This window comes from Mesoplodon densirostris, chromosome 7 (genome assembly GCF_025265405.1).
Source record: "Mesoplodon densirostris isolate mMesDen1 chromosome 7, mMesDen1 primary haplotype, whole genome shotgun sequence".
In the NCBI taxonomy this organism is placed as follows: Eukaryota; Metazoa; Chordata; class Mammalia; order Artiodactyla; family Ziphiidae; genus Mesoplodon; species Mesoplodon densirostris.
In genome coordinates this window covers 56,433,175-56,454,370 of record NC_082667.1, presented here as the reverse complement: position 1 = coordinate 56,454,370, position 21,196 = coordinate 56,433,175, and the positions used below count along the sequence as shown (strand labels likewise).

The following is a 21,196-nucleotide window of genomic DNA, read 5'->3' as shown; positions in this document are numbered from 1 at the left end:
GCAGAAAGGAAGCAGGGCAACCCTCAGTCTTTACACCTTTATGATGGGATTTGCTTAGATGGGATAAAGGAGTCTGTCCTTCATTGCCAGTGCAGCACAAGACTAGAGAGGCTTTAATCAGCTGCCCCTTCCGTACACATATGCCACTCAAGGCATCTAGCTGCTTGTACCTCCTTGCACCCTTTTCCTTTCGTTTTTTCAGGCCCCTTCCCACTATCTTCTCTGAATAGTAGCCTCAAGGAAGTGAGCGTGCTTCAGGCTTCGTTTGGCCATGGGGTTCTGTGGGCTGGTGGAGTGACGTCCTGTCACCTTAAGGATGATAGTCTTTTTCCTGAGGGTTATTGATGAGCAAGCGTCACTGCCTCTGACTCATAGCTCAGAAACACCGTAAGTCCACTGAAGAATGAAGGCCAAATGAAGGGTCAAATTTAGTGTACCAAAGGCTTTAGATTTAATTTATACAGTCAGAGGCTGCCAGTAAATTGTTCCGGATACTGTGATGGACATATGTATATGGTACTTTGGAATGCGAGGAAGGGGTGCTTATTAAAAACTTAAAGCATAAAGGCTTTACAGTGTTAGTGCTGGAAGAACTGCCATACCAGCTAGCTAGCTGGTTGGTTGTTTGTGTATTTATTTATTTATTAATCATTGTGGAAAAACACACATAACATAAAATTTACCGTCTTAACCATTTTTCAGTGTACGGTTCTGTAGTGTTAAGTACACTGACACTGTTGTGCAACCAATCTCCAGAACTCTTTTCATCTTATAAAACTGAAACTCCATTTCCATTTAACAACTCCATATTTCCTCCTCCCCTGCAGACCCTGGCAACCAATCTTCTGCTTTTTGTCTCTATGAATTTATGTAAGTGGAATCAACAGTGGGGTTTTTTTTGTTTTTTTTGTTTTTTTCTTTGGTGACTGGCTTATTTCACTTAGCATAATGTCCTTATGTAGCATTTTGTAGCATGTGTTAGAATGTCCTTCTTTCCAAAGGCCGAATAATATTTCATTGTATGTATATACTACATTTTGCTTATCCATTCATCCACTGATGGACACATGGGTTGCTTCCACCTCTTGGCTGTAGTGAATAGTGAGGCTGTGACATGGGTGTACAAATATCTCTTCAACCCAGAAGTGGAATTTCTGGATCATATGGTGACATAGTGTCTGTTTTAACTTTTTCATTAGAAAGAAGCCTTTTATTATTTTCTGTCATGGGCTCCGTGAATTTATTATTATTTTTATATAAATTGTAACTTACTGTTTCTACATAAATTATAATTATTAATGTAGTTTATCCCCATTTCAAATAATCAGAGGCACATGTGACTGTCAATTAGAGGAGATCTAGTCACTGTTACTACACTGTATTGATCCATATGAGATATATGAGATAAGGTAATGTATTACCTTAATATATTGATATAATTCTAGTCCAAAGCAAAAGAGCATAATAATTTCATTGCAGCCTTATTTCAGATAAGTATGATTTTTGAGATACTGAAAATAGCCAATAGAAATAATAAAAGCTAACATTATGGGACACTATGTGCAAAGCTCTATGTGTATATTATCTTATACGAACCCTTATTATAATCCTTATAACAACTCTTTTAAAGTTTAAGAAGGTTAAGTAACTTGCCCTAGGTCAACACTATTAAGTGGCAGAGCCTAAGTGACCCAAGGGCCATTTGATTCTAAAGCTATGCGCTTAACTATCATACTATCTTGCCTCCCTCCGTTACTACTTTTTCAGACACCAGTGTGTCCAGGGACCTCAGGTTGGTAACTAGTGGTCTAACCTTCTCATTTTACATGTAAGGAGAAGGACCTTGAGAGTTGACATGATTTGCTCAAGATTATATTGCCAATTAGTTGTGAAACCTAGACCAGAATCCACATTCAGTAGTTTTCAGTATGGGAAATAGAGCTGAGGAGGATGATGTCAGATATTGTTGATGTCATATTGTTAATGGGTTACCAGGTCATAGGACTTCCTCAGAACAACAAGAGCTCCTAATTAACTATTTTTTTAATGGTGAAGATACCTAACATCTGTAGAGTGCTTTATAGTAGTTCTGCTCAGATTTTAATGTGCATGTGAATTACCTGGAGGTCTTGTTAACATTCATATTCCAGTACAGTAGGCCTGGAATGTGGCCTTAGATTCTGCATTTCTTATAAGCTATCAGATGACTCCACTGCTGTTGGTCTGGAGATTATACTTGGAGAAGCAAGACTTTATAGTTCAAAAAACACTGTTAATTCTTTTTTTCCTATGGGGTGTAAGCGTTATCACTGTTTGTATGTAAGGAACCAGGTTCAAAAGGATAAGTGACTTGTTCAGGATCACAGGGCTGGTACTGGAACCTAGGTTTCTAACTTGAAAATCAAGTTAGGTGTTGATCACTACCCCCTCCTTCACCCTGCCCCCAGCAGTAACAGGCCAAAAATACTGTATGTGAACTGAAGTTTGAAAATGATTGTTCTGGGTAATGAGCTAAATTGAATATAAAATTGAACATATTACATTTTCATTTTAGAAACACTTTTCATTTGTTCCCAATACCTAAGCGAAGCTCAAACCAAACTATCTTTTAGACTTTGGTCTATAGTTAGGAATTAGTTGTAAGTGGATCTGCACAGTTCTAGCCTGTTTTGTTCAAGGGTCAACGGTATATACTGTGTTTTTGCCTATACATACATACCTATGGTAAAATTTAATTTATAAATTAAGCGCAATAAGAGATTAATAACAGCTAATAATAAAATAGAACAGTTATAACAATATACTGTAATAAAAGTTATGTGAATGTGGTCTCTCTCAAAATATCTTATTGTACTGTACTTACCCTTATTGTTGTGATAATCTGAGATGATAAAATGCCTACATGATGAGAAGGTATTGTGACCTAGTGTTAGGCTACTATTAACTTCTGATTATGCAGAGAAGGAGATTCATTTGCTTTGGGTGATCCTGGATTATTGAGCCATAATGATGTGGATGGTTGGATGTCAGGAGCAGATGATGTTGATGGTTGAGGATCCTAGGCGGGACAGAGCAGGACGGTGCAAGATTCATTATGCTACTCAGAACGGTGCACAGTTAAAACCTTATGAATTGTTTATTTCTGGAATTTTCCATGTAATATTTTCAGACTGCAGTTGACTATGGGTATTTGAAAGCTTGGAGAGTGAAACCGCAGATTAGGAGAAACTACTGTACTTGAAGGCTAAGTACAGTTTGAAGTCTAATCTTGATTTAGCATTTACCTAGGTCATCCAAGATTTTAACTAGGAAAAATTGTCATTTGGTAGCACATGTTGGAAGAAATGATTTATTTCCTTTTTTTTTTTTGGCTGCGCTGTGCAGCATATGGAATCTTAGTTCCCTAACCAGGGATCGAACCCATGCCCCCTGCAGTGGAAGCGCAGAGTCTTAACCACTGGACCGCCAGAGAAGTCCCTATTTACTTATTTTAATGGAACGGTAATTGATGTATGGGTAAATAAGGAGAACAAATACCTCAAATTGTAATTTGGGCAGCTTTACTAACTGGAATACAGAGAATAGTAAACATTTAAAGTTTTGTCCAGTACACTATTATTTCAGGTTGAAATTTTAAGTTGTTTGTTTGATTTTGGGGTTCTACCCTTGTTCCTTTGCCAACTGTTTCATAATGGGCAGAAAAAAACACTCACCTGGAGAGTTTTCGGTAGTGCCACAGAGAGTGTTTTATAATAAATAAGTAAGGGCTGCTTCCCTGGTGGGTCAGTGGTTGGGAGTCTGCCTGACAATGTAGGTGACACGGGTTCGAGCCCTGGTCCGGGAGGATCCCACGTGCTGCAGAGCAACTAGGCCCGTGCGCCACAGCTACTGAGCCTGTGTTCTGGAGCCTGGGAGCCACAACTGCTGAAGCCCACGCACCTAGAGCCCGTGCTCGGCAACAAGAGAAGCCACCGCAATGAGAAGCCCGCGCGCCACAGTGGAGAGTAGCCCCCACTCGCCACAACTGGAGAAAGCCCGCGCGCAGCAATGAAGACCCAACGCGGCCAAAAAAAAAGTAAGGGCATGAAGAAACATTTTAGGACCCAGAAAAATGATTGAGCCCAAAAGAGACAGCAAAAGCAGTTTATGGTGACATGAAACCCTACGTGCTTTCCTGTGGGGGAAAGTACCTGACATAATGACTTGAAGTCAGAATCAGAATCCTCTCTGAACTTTGCTCCATTGAACATTGTGACTTTGGACAAATCACTTAATCATTCTTTGTACCAGTTTATTTTCTATAAAATGAGAACAATGAATATTTGGTAGGATTGTGAGAATTAAATGGCATGATACATGTGAAAACACACAGGGAAGTGCCTGGCAAACACTAGGTGCTCAATAAAAGTCGAATTGGAATCTAGTCAAAATAAGTTTAAAAAATAAATACTGCTTTGTTATAGTTGTGGCCTTCTTATCTGTGATGGTTAGTTTTATGTGTGAACTTGGCTTGGCTATAGTATCCAGTTACTTAATCAAATACTGATCTAGGTATTGCTCTGAAGGAATCTTGTAAATGTGGTTAACAACTACAGTCAGTTGACTTTACGTGAAGTTTACCCTCAATAATGTGAGTGGGCCTCATTTAAACAGTTGAAAGGCCGTAAGAGCAAACACTGAGTTTAGGGATTGGGGTAGGGAAGTTAAACCTTTATTTGGGGAGGTCTCCTATCTGACCCCTCACCTTGGTGGACCTCCCCTCCCTTCACCCCTCTTCCCTTTCTTCCTTCTTTGTTTCATTTATTTGAATATTTTGTGAATATACCAGAATTTTTAGATGTTTTCAGTGGAAAGGTCAGTTGGAGTACCTAGTGTGCCGCACAACCTTAACCTGATTGCTTTTGCATCTGCTGTTCCCTTGTCATTTGTAGCTGCATTCCCAGTCAGTGGATACCTCTTTATTTTATTTTATTTTATTTTTTTATTTTTAAAGTCAACAACTTTTATTACAACTCACATATTTCATAGAAAAAGGAATGTAGCGTCAGTTCCGGTTGTATGAAAAATGGTAAAATGCAGGTTTGTCCTGGTTGCTCTGTTGACACCCAGGGCAGGCTCTCCGCGACATCAGCAGCTGCACTTGTCCGAGGCCCCTTTGCAGACGCAGCCCTGGGCACACTTGGCGCAGCCCACGGGGGGCAGCAGGAGCAGCAGCTCTTCTTGCAGGAGGTGCATCTGCAGGCTTTGCAGGTGCAGGAGCCAGCACAGCTGGAGGAGCCGCCAGTGGGGCAGGAGCACTTGGGGTCCATCTGGAGGAGAAGTGAGGCCCGAGGTCCAGAGCAAGGGGCGAAGCCGCTTCACCGGTCCGGTGGGGGGGCGTGTGTGTGGATACCTCTTTAAACCTTGACTGATTACTCCTTGCAGAACTAGGTGCTTTTTCTGTTTCCATTTGAAGACTTTCTATTGACTGAAGGATAAAGGCCAAATAGTAAATATGGCATGAAAAGCTCGTTTTTTAATGAATATTTTCACATGTACAGCAAAGTTAGAAGAATTTTGCAGTAATTATCCATTCACCTATTGCCTAAATCCTACCAATAACATTTTAGTATACAGTACTTTTTTTATCATATATCTATTTATCCATTCCTCTCTATGAATTCATTTTATTTTTTGATACATTTTAAAGTAAATTGCAAACATCTGTATACCTTCCCTCTAAATACTTCAACATATACATATCATTAAAGTTCAATTCTCTGTTTTTTCTTTGGATGTAAAATTTGTATTCAATGTAAATGCACAAATCGTGTGTATTTGCTGAATTTTAAGAAGTGCATTTATATGCATAACCAAAACCCCTATCAAGATAGAGAACTTTACCGTCAAACTTGAAAGTTCCTCATGCCCCTTTCCTGTAATTCTCACCTTCACCTTCCCCCTTCTCTCCAGGGCAACTATCTGTTCTGATTTTTTTCTTCACCATACATTAGATTTGTTCATTCTAGGACTGCATGTGAGTAGAATTATATAATATTTACTATTTGGTGTCAGGCTTCTTTCAGTCACTCACATAGTATTTTTGATATTCATGTTGTTGCATGTGTTGGTAGTTCCTTTTTATTGCCAATTAGTATTCCATTGTATGAATATAACATAGTCTATCTATTTTCCTGTTGATGGACACCTGGCTGTTTTCAGGTTTTGGTAACCATAAAGCGGTGATATACATTCTTGTACAGGTCTTCTTGTGGATATGTATTTTCATTTCTCATAGGTAAATACATAGACATTTAGGTTACTTCCATGTCTTGGCTGTTGTAAATAGTGCTGCTATGAACATTGTGGTAGTTTTTGTCTTTTCTGGATATATGCCCAGGAGTGAGACTCTGACCCTATTTTTAGGTTTTTAAGGAGCCTCCATACTGTTCTCCGCAGTGGCTGCACCAATTTATTGTGCAATCCCGCCAACAGTGTAGGAGGGTTCCTTTTCCTCCACACCCTCTCTAGCATTTATTATTTGTAGACTTTTTGATGATGGCCATTCTGATTGGTGTGAGGTGATGATACCTCATTGTAGTTTTGATTTGCGTTTCTCTAATAATTAGTGATGTTGAGCATCTTTTCATGTGCCTATTGGCCATCTGTATGTCTTCTTTGGAGAAATACCTATTTAGGTCTTCTGCCCATTTTTTGATTGGGTTGTTTGTTTTTTTGATATTGAGTTGTATGAGCTGTTTATATATTTTGGAAATTAAGTCCTTGTCAGTTGCATTGTTTGCAGATATTTTCTCCCATTCCATAAGTTGTCCCCATGTGCACACATGCTTTTTTACAGTAGATGTGAGGGCAGTCTGGCTTTGTTGTCTGATATTCTGTTGATCTGTTGATCACTGGAGTTGATTCAATTAGGCTTGCCAATCAAATGGATATTCTTTGTTCTCACTCTTCTAGGAATGTCCAATTTAAAGCTTGACAATTGAAGAGAATTGTGACCTTGATAAAGGAGGACTATTCTTTGGTTAAGAGCAGCCATCATTGGGTAAACATTTAGCTCCCTATGTGCCCTTCTCTCATCCCATCTTCTTTCTTTTTCTTCAGAGATAACCACTATCCATAATTTAGTGTTTCATTTCCTAGTCTTTTTTTTTTTTTTTTTTTTTTTTGCGGTACGTGGGCCTCTCACTGTTGTGGCCTCTCCCGTTGCGGAGCACAGGCTCTGGACGCGCAGGCTCAGCAGCCATGGCTCACGGGCCTAGCCGCTCCGTGGCATGTGGGATCTTCCCGGACCGGGGCACAAACCCATGTCCCCTGCCTCGGCAGGCGGACTCTCAACCACTGCGCCACCAGGGAAGCCCTGGACATAAGTCCTTTTATCAGATGGATGTTTGGTGACTGTTTTCTCCCTGTCTATGTTTTGTCTATTCATTTTCTAAAAAGTATCTTTTAATGAGGGAAAGTTTAAAATTTTTATGGAGTCTAATTTATCTTTTTCTTTTAATAGTTATTGCTTTCCTTATCCCATTTAGAAACTTCTGTCTACCCTCAGATTATAAAGGTATTTTCCCATATTCTCTTATAGAAGTTTTTTAGTTATAGCTTGATATTTAGGTCTATATCCATCTCAAATTCATTGTATATATGGTGTGAGGTAGGGATTGAAGTTTATTTTTTTCTCATATGCATGTCCAGTTGGTACAGCGTTTTTTGCTGAAAAATCATTCCCTCCCCCATTGGATTGCTTTTGCTCCTTTGTCAAAAATAAGTGAGCTGTACATGTAGGTCTATTTCTGGGCTCTCTGCTCTGTTGATCTATTTGCATATCCTTATGCCATTACCACAGAGTCTTGATGTATATAGCTTTATAGTAGAGCTTGAAATCAACTACTATAAATCTTCCAACTTGGTTCTTTTAAAATATTGTTTTGGATATTTAGGTCTTATGCACTTTCATATAAATTTTTGAATCAGCTTGTCTATTATGGTGGTTTTAAAAGATGTGCACTTTCTATTTCTCTGTAGAACTTAATTACCTTCCCCTTGAGTGTGGTCCAAATTTAGTACCTTGCTTCTAATAAAATAAATTAGAAGTAATGTGATGAAACTTCGGATACTAGGTTATAAAAGGCATGACTGCTTCCCTCTTGGCCTCTTTCTTGGATCACTCACTCTGGGGGAAGACAGCCCTCATGTCATGAAAGGTGAATGTGATGAAGAACTGAGGCCTCCAGCCAACAGACAGGTGAATTAGCCATCTCGAAAGTTGACCTTCCAGCTCCATTTAGGCCTTCAGATGACTTTAGAGCTGGCCAACATTTTGACTGCATCCCCATGAGAGATCCTGAGTCTGAACTGCTTCCATATTTTTGACTCTCAGAAATTATATGAGATAATAAATGTCTGATGTTTTAAGCTGCTAAGTTTTGAGGTAATCTGTTATATAAAATAGATAATACATCAATTTTTATTTTAAAAGCCTACTGGGATTGTATCATATCTATAAATCATCTTGGCGAAAACAGACATCTTAAAAATATGAGTCTTACAATCCACCATGTTATATTTCTCCATTTATGTAGGTCTCCTTTAATTTTTCTCAGTAGTTTTCATTGTAGAGGTCTTAAAACATCTTGTTAAATTTATTTCATAAGTACTTTATATTTTTTGATGTTCTTATACATTATATTTTTAAAATTTCATTTTTCTCATTGTTTCTCTATTGCTAGCATAGATATTTAAATTGATTTTTGTCATCATCCTTATATTGTCTACCTTGCTAAACTTACTAATTTTTTTGTCACTAAGTAAATAATCATGTAATCTATGAATAGAAAGTTTCACTTCATCCATTTCAATAATCTTTATGCATTATTTTTCTTCCCATACTGTACTGGCTAGGACCTTCCAGTACATTGTTGAGTAGAAGTGATATGAGCAAACAGCTTTGCCTTTTTTATTTTTATTTTTTAATTTAAGGAGGAAAGCATTAAATCTTTTATTATTAGATATGATGGGCTTTTTTATTATTAGGTAAGCTGTAGATTTTTTGTAGGACTTCTTTTTTTTTTGCGGTACGCGGGCCTCTCACCGTTGTGGCCTCTCCCGTTGTGGAGCACAGGCTCCGGACGCGCAGGCTCAGTGGCCATGGCTCACGGGCCCAGCTGCTCCGCGGCATGTGGGATCCTCCCAGACCGGCTCACGAACCTGTGTCCCCTGCATCGGCAGGCAGACTGTCAACCACTGCGCCACCAGGGAAGCCCCTGTAGGACTTCTTGGTTGAGGAAATTCTTTTCTTTTCCTGACTTGCTTGAGTTTTATCATGAGTGGGTATTGAATTTTGTCAAATATTATTCTATATCTATTGAAGTGATTTTGTCCTTTCTGTTAATATGATGAATTCAATTGATTGATTTTTTAATGTTGGACCAATTTTGCTTTCCTGGCCCATTTGGACATGCTGTATTAGCATCTCTATCTTTCCATCTCTATCTCTATGTCCATGTCCATATCCATATCCATATCTATATCTATAAATCTATATCTGGGTTTGATTTGCCAGTACAGTTGTCCCTTGAACAACATGGGTTTGAACTGTGCAAGTCCACTTATACAGGGATTTTTTTTCAGTGAATATGTGCTACAGTACTACACGATCCATGGTTGGTTGAACCCACTGATATGGAGCCCGTGGGTGCACAGTGCGCACTATAAAGTTATGCTCAGATTTTCAACTGCTTGGAGGGTTGGCTTCCCTAACCCCAGTGTTGCTCAAGGGTCAACTGTATTTTTGTTAAGGATTTTGTATCTTTGTTCATGAGAGAGACTGGTCTATAATTTTGTTTTCCATTATGTTTCTTTTGTCAGTTTTTTATAGGTTGTCTTTTCCAAGAAATTTATTTTATGTAAATTGCTGAATTTTCTGATGTTCTCTTATTGGTCTTTTAATGTCTGTAGACTCTAAGGTGATCTCTGCTCTTTCATTCCTCATATTGGTAATTTGTGTATTCTCTCTTTTTTTGTTGATCATCTTAGTGGTTTATTAAATGTTATTAATCATGTCAGAGGTACAACTTCTTGCTATGTTAATTTTCTCTACTTTTTTCTTATTCTATTCTTTTACTTATTTTTTATTCAATTTATTATTTTTTTAGTTTCATGAGATAGAAGCTTAGAACACTAATTTTTTTTTTTTTTTTTTTTTTTTTTTTTGCGGTACGCGGGACTCTCACTGTTGTGGCCTCTCCTATTGCAGAGCACAGGCTCCGGACGCGCAGGCTCATTGGCCATGGCTCACGGGCCCAGCCGCTCCGCGGCATGTGGGATCTTCCCGGACCGGGGCACGAACCCGTATCCCCTGCATCGGCAGGCGGACTCTCAACCACTGCGCCACCAGGGAAGCCCCGAACACTAATTTTAGACCTTATTTTAAAAAATTAGAATCATTTATAGTTATAAATTTCACTCTTAGCACTCTATAGCTGTGTGTCAACACATTTTAATATGCTTTATTTCCATTCTTCCTGTGATTTCTTTTACATGACCCATAGGTTAAAGAAGAAATCACAGGGGAAGTAGAAATAAACTATAGGTTATATAGAAGTGTGTTGTCTAATTACCAAATATTTGGAATTTGCAAGGTATCTTTTTGTTAGTGATTTCTAGTTTAATTTCATTATGTTCAGAAAACATTTTTATTTTTTAAAAAAGTATTTATTTATTTATTTAACTTTTGGCTGTGTTGGGTCTTAGTTGCGATACGCGGGCTTCTTTCTCTGGTTGTGTCGTGTGGGTTCTTCGTTGCAGTGCACGGGCTTCTCTAGTTGCAGTGTGTGGGCTCGGTAGCTGCGGTGCGCGGGCTTAATTGCCCTGCGGCATGTGGGATCTTAGTTCCCCGACCAGGGATTGAACCCATGTCCGCTGCATTGGAGACTGGATTCTTTTTTTTTTTTTGCGGTACGCGGGCCTCTCATTGTTGTGGCCTCTCCCGTTGTGGAGCACAGGCTCTGGACGCGCAGGCTCAGCGGCCATGGCTCACGGGCCCAGCCGCTCCGCGGCATGTGGGATCTTCCCGGACCGGGGCACTAACCCGTGTCCCCTGCATCGGCAGGCGGACTCTCAACCACTGCGCCACCAGGGAAACCCCTCATTGTAGTTTTGATTTGCATTTCTCTAATAATTAGTGATGCTGAGCAGCTTTTCATGTGCTTCTTGGCCATCTGTATGTCTTCTTTGGAGAAAAGTCTATTTAGGTCTTCTGCCAATTTTTGGATTGGGTTGTTTGTTTTTTTAATATTGAGCTACATGAGCTGTTTATATATTTTGGAGACTAATCCTTTGTCCGTTTCTTCGTTTGCAAATATTTTCTCCCATTCTGAGGGTTGTCTTTTCATCTTGTTTATGGTTTCCTTTGCTGTGCAAAAGCTTTGAAGTTTCATTAGCTCCCATTTGTTTATTTTTGTTTTTATTTCCATTACTCCAGGAGGTGGATCAAAAAAGATCTTGCTGTGATTTATGTCAAACAGTGTTCTTCCTATGTTTTCCTCTAAGAGTTTTATAATGTCCGGTCTTACATTTAGGTCTCAAATCCATTTTGAGTTTATTTTTGTGTATGGTGTTAGAGAGTGTCCTAATTTCATTGTTTTACATGTAGCTGTCCAGTTTTCCCAGCACCACTTATTGAAGAGACTGTCTTTTCTCCATTGTATATCCTTGCCTCCTTTGTCATAGATTAGTTGACCATAGGTGCATGGGTTTATCTCTGGGCTTTCTATCTTGATGCATTGATCTATATTTCTGTTTTTGTACCAGTACCATATTGTCTTGATGACTGTAGCTTTGTAGTATAGTCTGAAATCAGGGAGTCTGATTCCTCCAGCTCCGTTTTTTTTCCCTCAAGTCTGCTTTGGCTATTCGGGGTCTTTTGTGTCTCCATACAAATTTTAAGATTTTTTTGTTCTAGTTCTGTAAAATATGCCATTGGTAATTTGATAGGGATTGCATTGAATCTGTAGACTGCTTTGGGTAGTGTAGTCATTTTCACAATATTGATTCTTCCAATCCAAGAATATGGTATATCTCTCCATCTGTTGATATCATCTTTAATTTCTTTCATCAGTGTCTTATAGTTTTCTGCATACAGGTCTTTTGTCTCCCTAGGTAGGTTTATTCCTAGGTATTTTATTCTTTTTGTTGCAATGGTAAATGGGAGTGTTTTCTTAATTTCACTTTCAGATTTTTCATCATTAGTGTATAGGATTGCAAGAGATTTCTGTGCATTAATTTTGTATCCTGCAACTTTACCAAATGCTTTGATTAGCTCTAGTAGTTTTCTGGTGTCATCTTTAGGATTTTCTATGTATAGTATCACGTCATCTGCAAACGGTGACAGTTTTACTTTTTCTTTTTCAATTTGTATTCCTTTTATTTCTTTTTCTTTTCTGATTGCCGTGGCCAGGACTTCCAAAACTATGTTGAATAATGGTGGTGAGAGTGGATATCCTTGTCTTGTTCCTGATCTTAGAGGAAATGCTTTCAGTTTTTCACCGTTGAGAATGATGTTGGCTGTGGGTTTGTCATATATGGCCTTTTTACGTTGTGGTAGGTTCCTTCTATGCCCACTTTCTGGATAGTTTTTATCATAAATGGGTGTTGAATTTTGTCAAAAGCTTTTTCTGCATCTATTGAGATGATCATATGGTTTTTCTTCTTCAATTTGTTAATATGGTGTATCACATTGATTGATTTGCCTATACTGAAGAATCCTTGCATCCCTGAGATAAATCCCACTTGATCATGGTGTATGATCCTTTTAATGTGTTGTTGGATTCTGTTTGCTAGTATTTTGTTGAGGATTTCTGCATCTATATTCATCAGTGATATTAGTCTGTAATTTTCTTTTTTTTGTAGTATCTTTGTCTGGTTTTGGTATCAGGGTGATGGTGGCCTCATAGAATGAGTTTGGGAGTGTTCCTTCCTCCACAATTTTTTGGAAGAGTTTGAGAAGGAAGGTTGTTAGTTCTTCTCTAAATGTTTGATAGAATTCACCTGTGAAGCCATCTGGTCCTGGACTTCTGTTTGTTAGAAGATTTTTTTTTTTTTTTTTTTTTTCTTTTTGCGGTATGTGGGCCTCTCACTGTTGTGGCCTCTCCCGTTGCGGAGCACAGGCTCCGGATGCGCAGGCCCAGCGGCCATGGCTCACGGGCCCAGCCGCTCCGCGGCATATGGGATCCTCCCAGACCGGGGCACGAACCCGTATCCCCTGCATCGGCAGGCGGACTCTTAACCACTTGCGCCACCAGGGAGGCCCCCTGTTAGAAGATTTTTAATCACTGTTTCAATTTCATTACTTGTGATTGGTCTGTTCATATTTTCTATTTCTTCCTGGTTTAGTCTTGGAAGCTTATACCTTTCTAAGAATTTGTCCATTTCTTCCAGGTTGTCCATTTTATTGGCATAGAGTTGCTTGTAGTAGTCTCTTAGGGTGCTTTGTACTTCTGTGATGCCTGTTGTAAGTTCTCGTTTTTCATTTTTAATTTTATTGATTTGAGTCCTCTTTTTGTTGATGAGTCTGGCTAATGCTTTATCAATTTTGTTTATCTTCTCAAAGAACCAGCTTTCCATTTTATTAATCTTTGCTATTGCTTTCTTTGTTTCTATTTCATTTATTTCTGCTCTGATATTTATGATTTCTTTCCTTCTGCTAACTTTGGGTTTTGTTTGTTCTTCTTTCTCTAGTTCGTTTAGGTGTAAGGTTAGATTGTTTATTTGAGATTTTTCTTGTTTCTTGAGTTAGGCTTGTATAGCTATAAACTTCCCTTTTAGAACTGCTTTTGCTGCATAGGTTTTGGATCCCATAGGTTTTGGATCATCGTGTTTTCATTGTCATTTGTCTCTAGGTACTTTTTGATTTCCTCTTTGATTTCTTCAGTGATCTCTTGGTTATTTAGTAACGTATTGTTTAGCCTCCATGTGTTTGTGTTTTCTACGTTTTTTCCCCTGTAATTCATTTGTAATCTCATAGCGTTGTGGTCAGAAAAGAGGCTGGATATGATTTCAATTTTCTTAAATTTACTGAGGCTTGATTTGTGACCCAAGATGTGATCCATCCTGGAGAATATTCTGTGCTCACTTGAGAAGAAAGTGTAATCTGCTGTTTTTGGGTGGAATGTCCTATAAATATCAATTGAATCTATCTGGTTCATTCTGTCATTTTAAGCTTCTGTTTCCTTTTTTTATTTTCATTTTGGATGATCTGTCCATTGGTGTAAGTGAGGCATTAAAGGCCCCCCCTGTTACTGTGTTACTGTTGATTTCCTCTTTTATAGCTGTTAGCAGTTGCCTTATGATATTGAGGTTCTTCTATGTTAGGTGCATATATAATTGTTATATCTTCTTCTTGGATTGATCCCTTGATCATTATGTAGTGTCCTTCCTTGTCTCTTGTAATAGTCTTTAAATAATCTGATACGAATATTGCTACTCCAGCTTTCTTTTGATTTCCATTTGCATGGAATATCTTTTTCCATCCTGTCACTTTCAATCTCTATGTGTTCCTAGGTTTGAAGTGGGTCTCTTGTAGACAGCATATACATGGGTCTTGTTTTTGTATCCGTTCAGCAAGCCTGTGTCTATTGATTGGAACATTTAATCCATTCACGTTTGAGGTAATTATCAATATGTATGTTCCTATTACCATTTTCTTAATTGTTTTGGGTTTGCTTTTGTAGGTCCTTTTCTTCTCTTGTGTTTCCTACTTAGAGAAGTTCCTTTAGCATTTGTTGTAGAGCTGGTTTGGTGGTGCTGAATTCTCTTAGCTTTTGCTTGTCTGTAAAGCTTTTGATTTCTCCATCGAATCTGAATGAGATCCTTGCCCGGTAGAGTAATCTTGGTTGTAGGTTCTTCCCTTTCATCACTTTAATTATATCATGCCACTCTTTTCTGGCTTGTAAACTCATGTGAGTTCCCTTGTATGTTATTTGTCATTCTTCCCTTGCTGCTTTCAGTAATTTTTCTTTGTCTTTAATTTTTGCCTGTTTGATTACTATGTGTCTCTTCGTGTTTCTCTTTGCGTTTATCCTGTATGGGACTTGCGCTTCCTGGACTTGGGTGGCTATTTCCTTTCCCATGTTAGGGAAGTTATCGACTATAATCTCTTCAAATATTTTCTTAGGTCCTTTCTCTCTCTCTTCTCCTTCTGGGACCCCTATAATGCGAATGTTGTTGCGTTTAATGTTGTCCCATAGGTCCCTTAGGCTGTCTTCATTTCTTTTCATTCTTTTTTCTTTATTCTATTCTGCAGCAGTGAATTCCACCATTCTGTCTTCCAGGTCACTTATCCGTTCTTCTGCCTCAGTTATTCTGCTATTGATTCCTTCTAGTGTAGTTTTCATTTCAGTTATTGTATTGTTCATCTCTGTTTGTTCATTCTTTAATTCTTCTAGGTCTTGGTTAAACATTTCTTGCATTTTCTCGATCTTTGCCTCCATTCTTTTCCTGAGGTCCTGGATCATCTTCACTGTCATTATTCTGAATTCTTTTTCTAAGAGGTTGCCTATCTCCACTTCATTTAGTTGTTTTTCTGGGGTTTTATCTTGTTCCTTTATCTGGTACATAGCCCTCTGCCTTTTCAACTTGTCTCTCCTTCTGTGAATGTGGTTATTGTCCTACAGGCTGCAGGTTTGTAGTTCTTCTTGCTTCTGCTGTCTGCCCTCTGGTGGATGAGGCTATCTAAGAGGCTTGTGCAAGTTTTCTGATGGGAGGGACTGGTGGTGGGTAGAGCTGAGTGTTGCTGTGGTGGGCAGAGCTCAGTAAAACTTTAATCTGCTTGACTGCTGATGGGTGGGGCTGTGTTCCCTCTCTGTTGGTTGTTTGGCCTGAGGCGACCCAACACTGGAGCCTACCTGGGCTCTTTGGTGGGGCTCATGGGGGACTCTGGGAGGGCTCTCACCGAAGAGTACTTCCCAGAGCTTCTGCTGCCAGTGTCCTTGTCCCCACGGTGAGCCACAGCCACCGCCTGCCTCTGCTGGAGACCCTCCAACACTAGCAGGTAGGTCTGGTTCAGTCTCTGTGGGGTCACTGCTCCTTCCCCTGGGTCCCGATGTGCACACTACTTTGTGTGTGCCCTCCAGGAGTGGAGTTTCTGTTTCCCCCAGTCCTGTCGAAGTCCTGAAATCAATTCCCACTGGCCTTCAAAGTCTGATTCTCTAGGAATTCCTCCTCCTGTTGCCAGACCTCCAGCCTGGGAACCTGACGTGGGGCTCAGAACCTTCACTTTAGTGTGTGGACTTCTGTGTTACAGGTGTTCTCCAGTCTGTGAGTCACCCACTCAGCAATTATGGGAATTGATTTTATTGTGATTGCGCCCCTCCTGCCATCTCATTGTGGCTTCTCCTTTGTCTTTGGATGTGGGGTGTCTTTTTTGGTGAGTTCCAGTGTCCTCCTGTCGATGATTGTTCTGCAGCTAGTTGTGATTCTGGTGTTCTCGCAAGAGGGAGTGAGAGCACATCCTTCTACTCTGCCATTTTGGTTCCTAATCTCTGATTTCTTTAAGTTTTTTCTGTTTTTTGGCCATCCTCCGTGGCTTGCAGGATCTCAGTTTCCCAATCAGGGATTGAATCTGGACCATGGCAGTGAAAGCCCCAGATCCTAACCACTAGGCCACCAGCGAACTCCCTGACCGCCTCTGTTTCTTAATTAGTGCATATAGTCCATTTACATTTAATGTAATTATCAGTGTGATTAAGTTACTATCTTGCTGTTAATTTTATATTTTTTTCATCTCTTTTTTTTGGCTTTTTCCCCTCTCACACTTTTCCTGGCTTCTTTTAAATTAATTTAGGGGTTTGTGTGTGTTTAGTGTTTTACTTCATCCTGTCTACTAGTTTCTCTGTTACATCTCTCTTATTTCATTAGAGTTTGCTATGGACTTTACAGTATATATCTTTAATTTATTATAGTTTACTCTCAGATAATATTATGCCACTTAATGTATAATGTAATAACCTTAAATTGTGAACTTTAACTTTTCTTTTAGTACACTTCTGCTGGTGATAAATTTTGTCAGCTTATATTTGTCTGAAAATGTCTTTTTTCATCTTCCTATTTGAAACATTTTTGCTGGGTATAGAATTCTTGTTGGATGGTTATTTTCTTTTAGCACCTAACAATTTGTTACATTGTCTTCTAGTTTGCATTTTGTTTATTTTTTTGTTTAGGAAGTCATTTATTACTGTCTTTATTCTGCTCGCCATTTTTCTCTATCTGCTTTTAGAATTTTCTCTTTATCTTTGGTTTCAGCAGTTTATTATTATGTTCCTTAGTGATGATATGGTGGTGTTGATGGTAGTATTTGCATGGTAATCTTGCTTGAAGTTTCTTGATCTTTTTAGGTCTGTGGCTTGATTTTTAAAAAAATAAAATTTGGAATATTTTAAGTCAGTATAGCTTTAATATTTTCCTACTTTGTTTTCTGTTTCCTCTTTTTTCTAGTACTCCAGTTATACATGTGTTAAATAGATATTATCTTACCTGTTATTTCATTCTTTTTTTTCTTGCCTTGTTTCTCTGTGTGCTTCAATTTTTGTAGTTTTATTTCCTTAGATTCAAGTTCACTGATCCTTTTTTTTAAGTACATATAATGAATTTTTAAATTTCAGATACTGCATTTTTCAGCTTTAGAAGTTTCATTTGATTTTTAAAAATAGTTTATAAATTTCTCTTTGTTGTATTCATGTTTTTCTTTAAATCCTTAAATATATTTGTAATAGGTGTTTTAAATCCTCATCTGCTAGTTCTGCTCTTCATTTCTAGGTCTGATTTTTTTCCCCTTGTAGTAAGTCACATTTTCCTGATTCTTTGCATGTAGAGTAAATATATAAATATATAAACATTTTTTATCTATAGCTGTATCTGCTTTAGTGAAAAAAATATTTGAAAGCAATCTCCAATGTAAAGAATAGTTTCAAGTACACGACAAGTAACTTTTTCTAAGCCATTTGAAAGTAAATTGCCAATGTAATCCTCTGTTACCTTTCATATTTTATTGTATATTTCCTTCAAACAAGGATACTGTTCTACATAACCACAATACAACCATTAAAATCAGAAAATGAACGTTGATATATTACTACCATCGAATCCTATAATCCCATTTAACATTTTTTAGTTGTCCCAGTAATGCCCTTAATAGCAAGAGTATCCAGTCCAGAATCACATGTTACCTTTAGATTTCACGTCTATTTAGTCTCATTCTATCTGGAATAGTTCCGAAATCTTATTTGACCATTATGACCTTGACAGTTTTAAAGATTATATACCAGTTACCTCGTAGAATGTCTGCTAGTTTGCTTGCAGTCTGGGGACACCTCCCCTCACTAGGATTGGGTTAGTTGTAATTCTTGCAAAGGAAAAAAAACTCTTTCCTTAGATCAGATTAAGATTCTACCCTGATCAGACTCTCAAAACCAGAACCCTAGAATTTCAGGGCACAACCCAGATAGTCACTCTTTTAACTCAATACATGTACTATGCATCTTAATAATCAATAGAACCTCAAGATAACTGCAAGAGGAAAACCATGTAATTCTGTTATGCAGTTGCCTTGGACACCTGATAACTCTGAAGATTCTTTCAGTATAAACAGTTTGAAGTTCTGAACAAATAGAAAAAGTGTAGAAACAAACTGTAGAAACAGGCAGGCTCCTCCGTGGGACCCCAGTGAAGGTCATTTTTACCTTTCTCTCCCAGCTGTTATCTGAGCCCCACCTTGAGCCATTATTCTTCAGTTGCTGCTCTCATATGGGTTGGTCTAGGCACTAATTGTTGAATTAAATGAACAGCAACCCTCAAACTTTTTAAGTAAGAAATCCATTAGATTTACAGTTTTATTTTACTTTTAAGTATGAAAGGAGAAGGAAATTCCCAAAGCTCTTCTAACAAAGAAATATTGCAAGTTTTTATCTTTTCAAAAACAAACAAAACCCTGAACAGATAACAATGTAAATATTATCAACAGGGCAACAGACTATCAGGTTTACTACGCTTAATATGGCCAGGTGTGGGTCTGCCATTTTATTATTTTTTTTATTTTAGTTTTCTCTGTTCTTTCTTACTTAAAAATTTTTTTTGACTATTTTTGAGAATTCCATTTTAACATTCCTATTGGCTTTTCAACTGTATTATTTATTTAGTGGTTTCTTGAGGGATTAAAGTATCCTTAACTTTTCACAGCCCACTTCATTAAAAATGTAGAAGCGTGCAGAATGTGACAGCTGTATAGGTCCATATCCTACTTACCATGTTCTTTATGTTATAGTTGTTATATTACATCTACATATGTTATGTTCACAACAGTTATATGTTAATAGTAAATAAGTTATAAATAAATTAAAGGAAAACAAAATAATTAACTTTTGCATTTAACTGGGGGTTTACCATTTTAATGCTCTTTCCTGTCTGAGGATCTAGATTTCCCTCTGGTATCATTTCCCTTCAGCAAGTTGAGAGTCTTATATCTATAAATTTCTGCCTTTAAGCATATTTTGGGAAACTTTGTTCATTCTTTAAATACTCTTTTCTGCCTCAGTCTCTCTCTTCTATCATTTGTTTCCAGTTACAAGTATGTTGGACTGTTTGTTGTCATGTAACAGGCCTTTTAAGTCAGTTCATTTTACAAAAAAATGTATTTTTATCTCTGTGCATGTGCAGGTTGGATAATTTTGATTGATCTGTCTTCAGGTTCACTTACCTTTTTTCTTTCTGTCATTTCCATTTGTCTGTTAAGTCTATTCAGTGAATAATTTATTTCAGATACTGTGTATTTTTTCAGTTTTAGAAATTGCATTTAGTGCTTTTTTATCATTTTTATTTTTCTCCACAAATTCCCTATCTTTTTATTATTGTTGGCATATTTTGTTTTAATTCATTGAGGATAGTTATAATAGCTGCTTTAAAGCCCTTGTCTAGCTGGGTGATCTCAGGGTCAGTCTCAGTTGACACTCTTTTCTCTTGAGAATGTGTTTCATTTTCCTGATTCTTCATATATTGAGTAATTTTAGATTTTATTTTAGATAGTAAGAATGTTAGGGCTTCCCTGGTGGTGCAGTGGTTAAGAATCCGCCTGTCAGTGCAGGAGACACAGGTTCGAGCCCTGGTCCAGGAGGATCCCACATGCTGTGGAGCAACTAAGCCCGTGTGCCACAACTGCTGAGCCTGTGCTCCAGAGCCCACAAGCCACAACTCCTGAAGCCCTGGCGCCTAGAGCCCATGCTCTGCAACAAGAGAAGCCACCACAATGAGACGCCCGTGCACTGCAACGAAGAGTAGCCCCCGATCACCGCAGCTAGAGAAAGCCTGCGCACAGCAACAAAGACCCAATGCAGCCAAAAATAAATTTAAAAAATAATAATGTATAAGAAAAAAAGAATGTTAAATTGTGGAGATTCTGTTCTTTTTTGGGGTTTTTTGTTTGTTTTTTCCTGGTGAGTGTTGTTTCTTTGGTTTTAGTTGACAGTTATCTTGACTGACTTGACTTGAACTGCAAACTCTGTTTTTGGCCAGCACCTTTTTTGCCTTTAGCTGAACTCCTTTCAATCTGTCATACATACATGCATGGGTCTCTAATGGTAGAGACATAGGCAGACAGAATTTGGGGGTACCTTCTCTGTCTTGTTCCCTTTAAGGATTTCTCCATTCTCTTCAGTGGTCATGTTTCTTCTGACTTCAGTTTCTTGTTTCCCCAGGCTAGAAAGCCTATAGTATTACATTCCACTCCTCCTTGTGTGTTGTACTTTGCCCAAGGCTGAAAGCTGTGAAAATGGGAACCCACTTTGTATAACTCCCCTTCTTCAAGTATGTACTCTCCTTTGGAGTCTGTCTGCTTCTCTTTTACTCTCCAGTGCTTTCACATAAAATCTCTTTTTGTATTATTCCAGATTTTACCTTTTTTTATGAGGGAGAATCAGACAGTAGGATCTTACTCTGTCATTACTGGAAGCAGAAATGTATTTTGTCTTTTTAAATTTATTCCATTTTTCTCTTCATTATTTTCATGTTTTTCTTTATGTTCTTGAATATAGTTATAATAGCTGATATAAAATCTTTGCCAGTTTCACCATCACTGTCATTTCTGGGTTATTTCTTTTGACTGATTTTCTTGCTTTTTAAACTTATATAGCAGTTTTTGTTTAGATGTTGGAAT

General features: G+C 38.1%; 1 protein-coding gene and 1 pseudogene across 1 annotated transcript in view; one reads left to right on the top strand and one right to left on the bottom strand.

Annotated features, from left to right (window-relative positions):
- ACER3 (alkaline ceramidase 3) overlaps positions 1–21,196 on the top strand; it is a 198,914-nt gene that overhangs the window by 5,485 nt on the left and 172,233 nt on the right. The window lies entirely within an intron of this gene.
- LOC132493974 (metallothionein-1E-like) lies at positions 5,128–5,309 on the bottom strand (annotated as a pseudogene).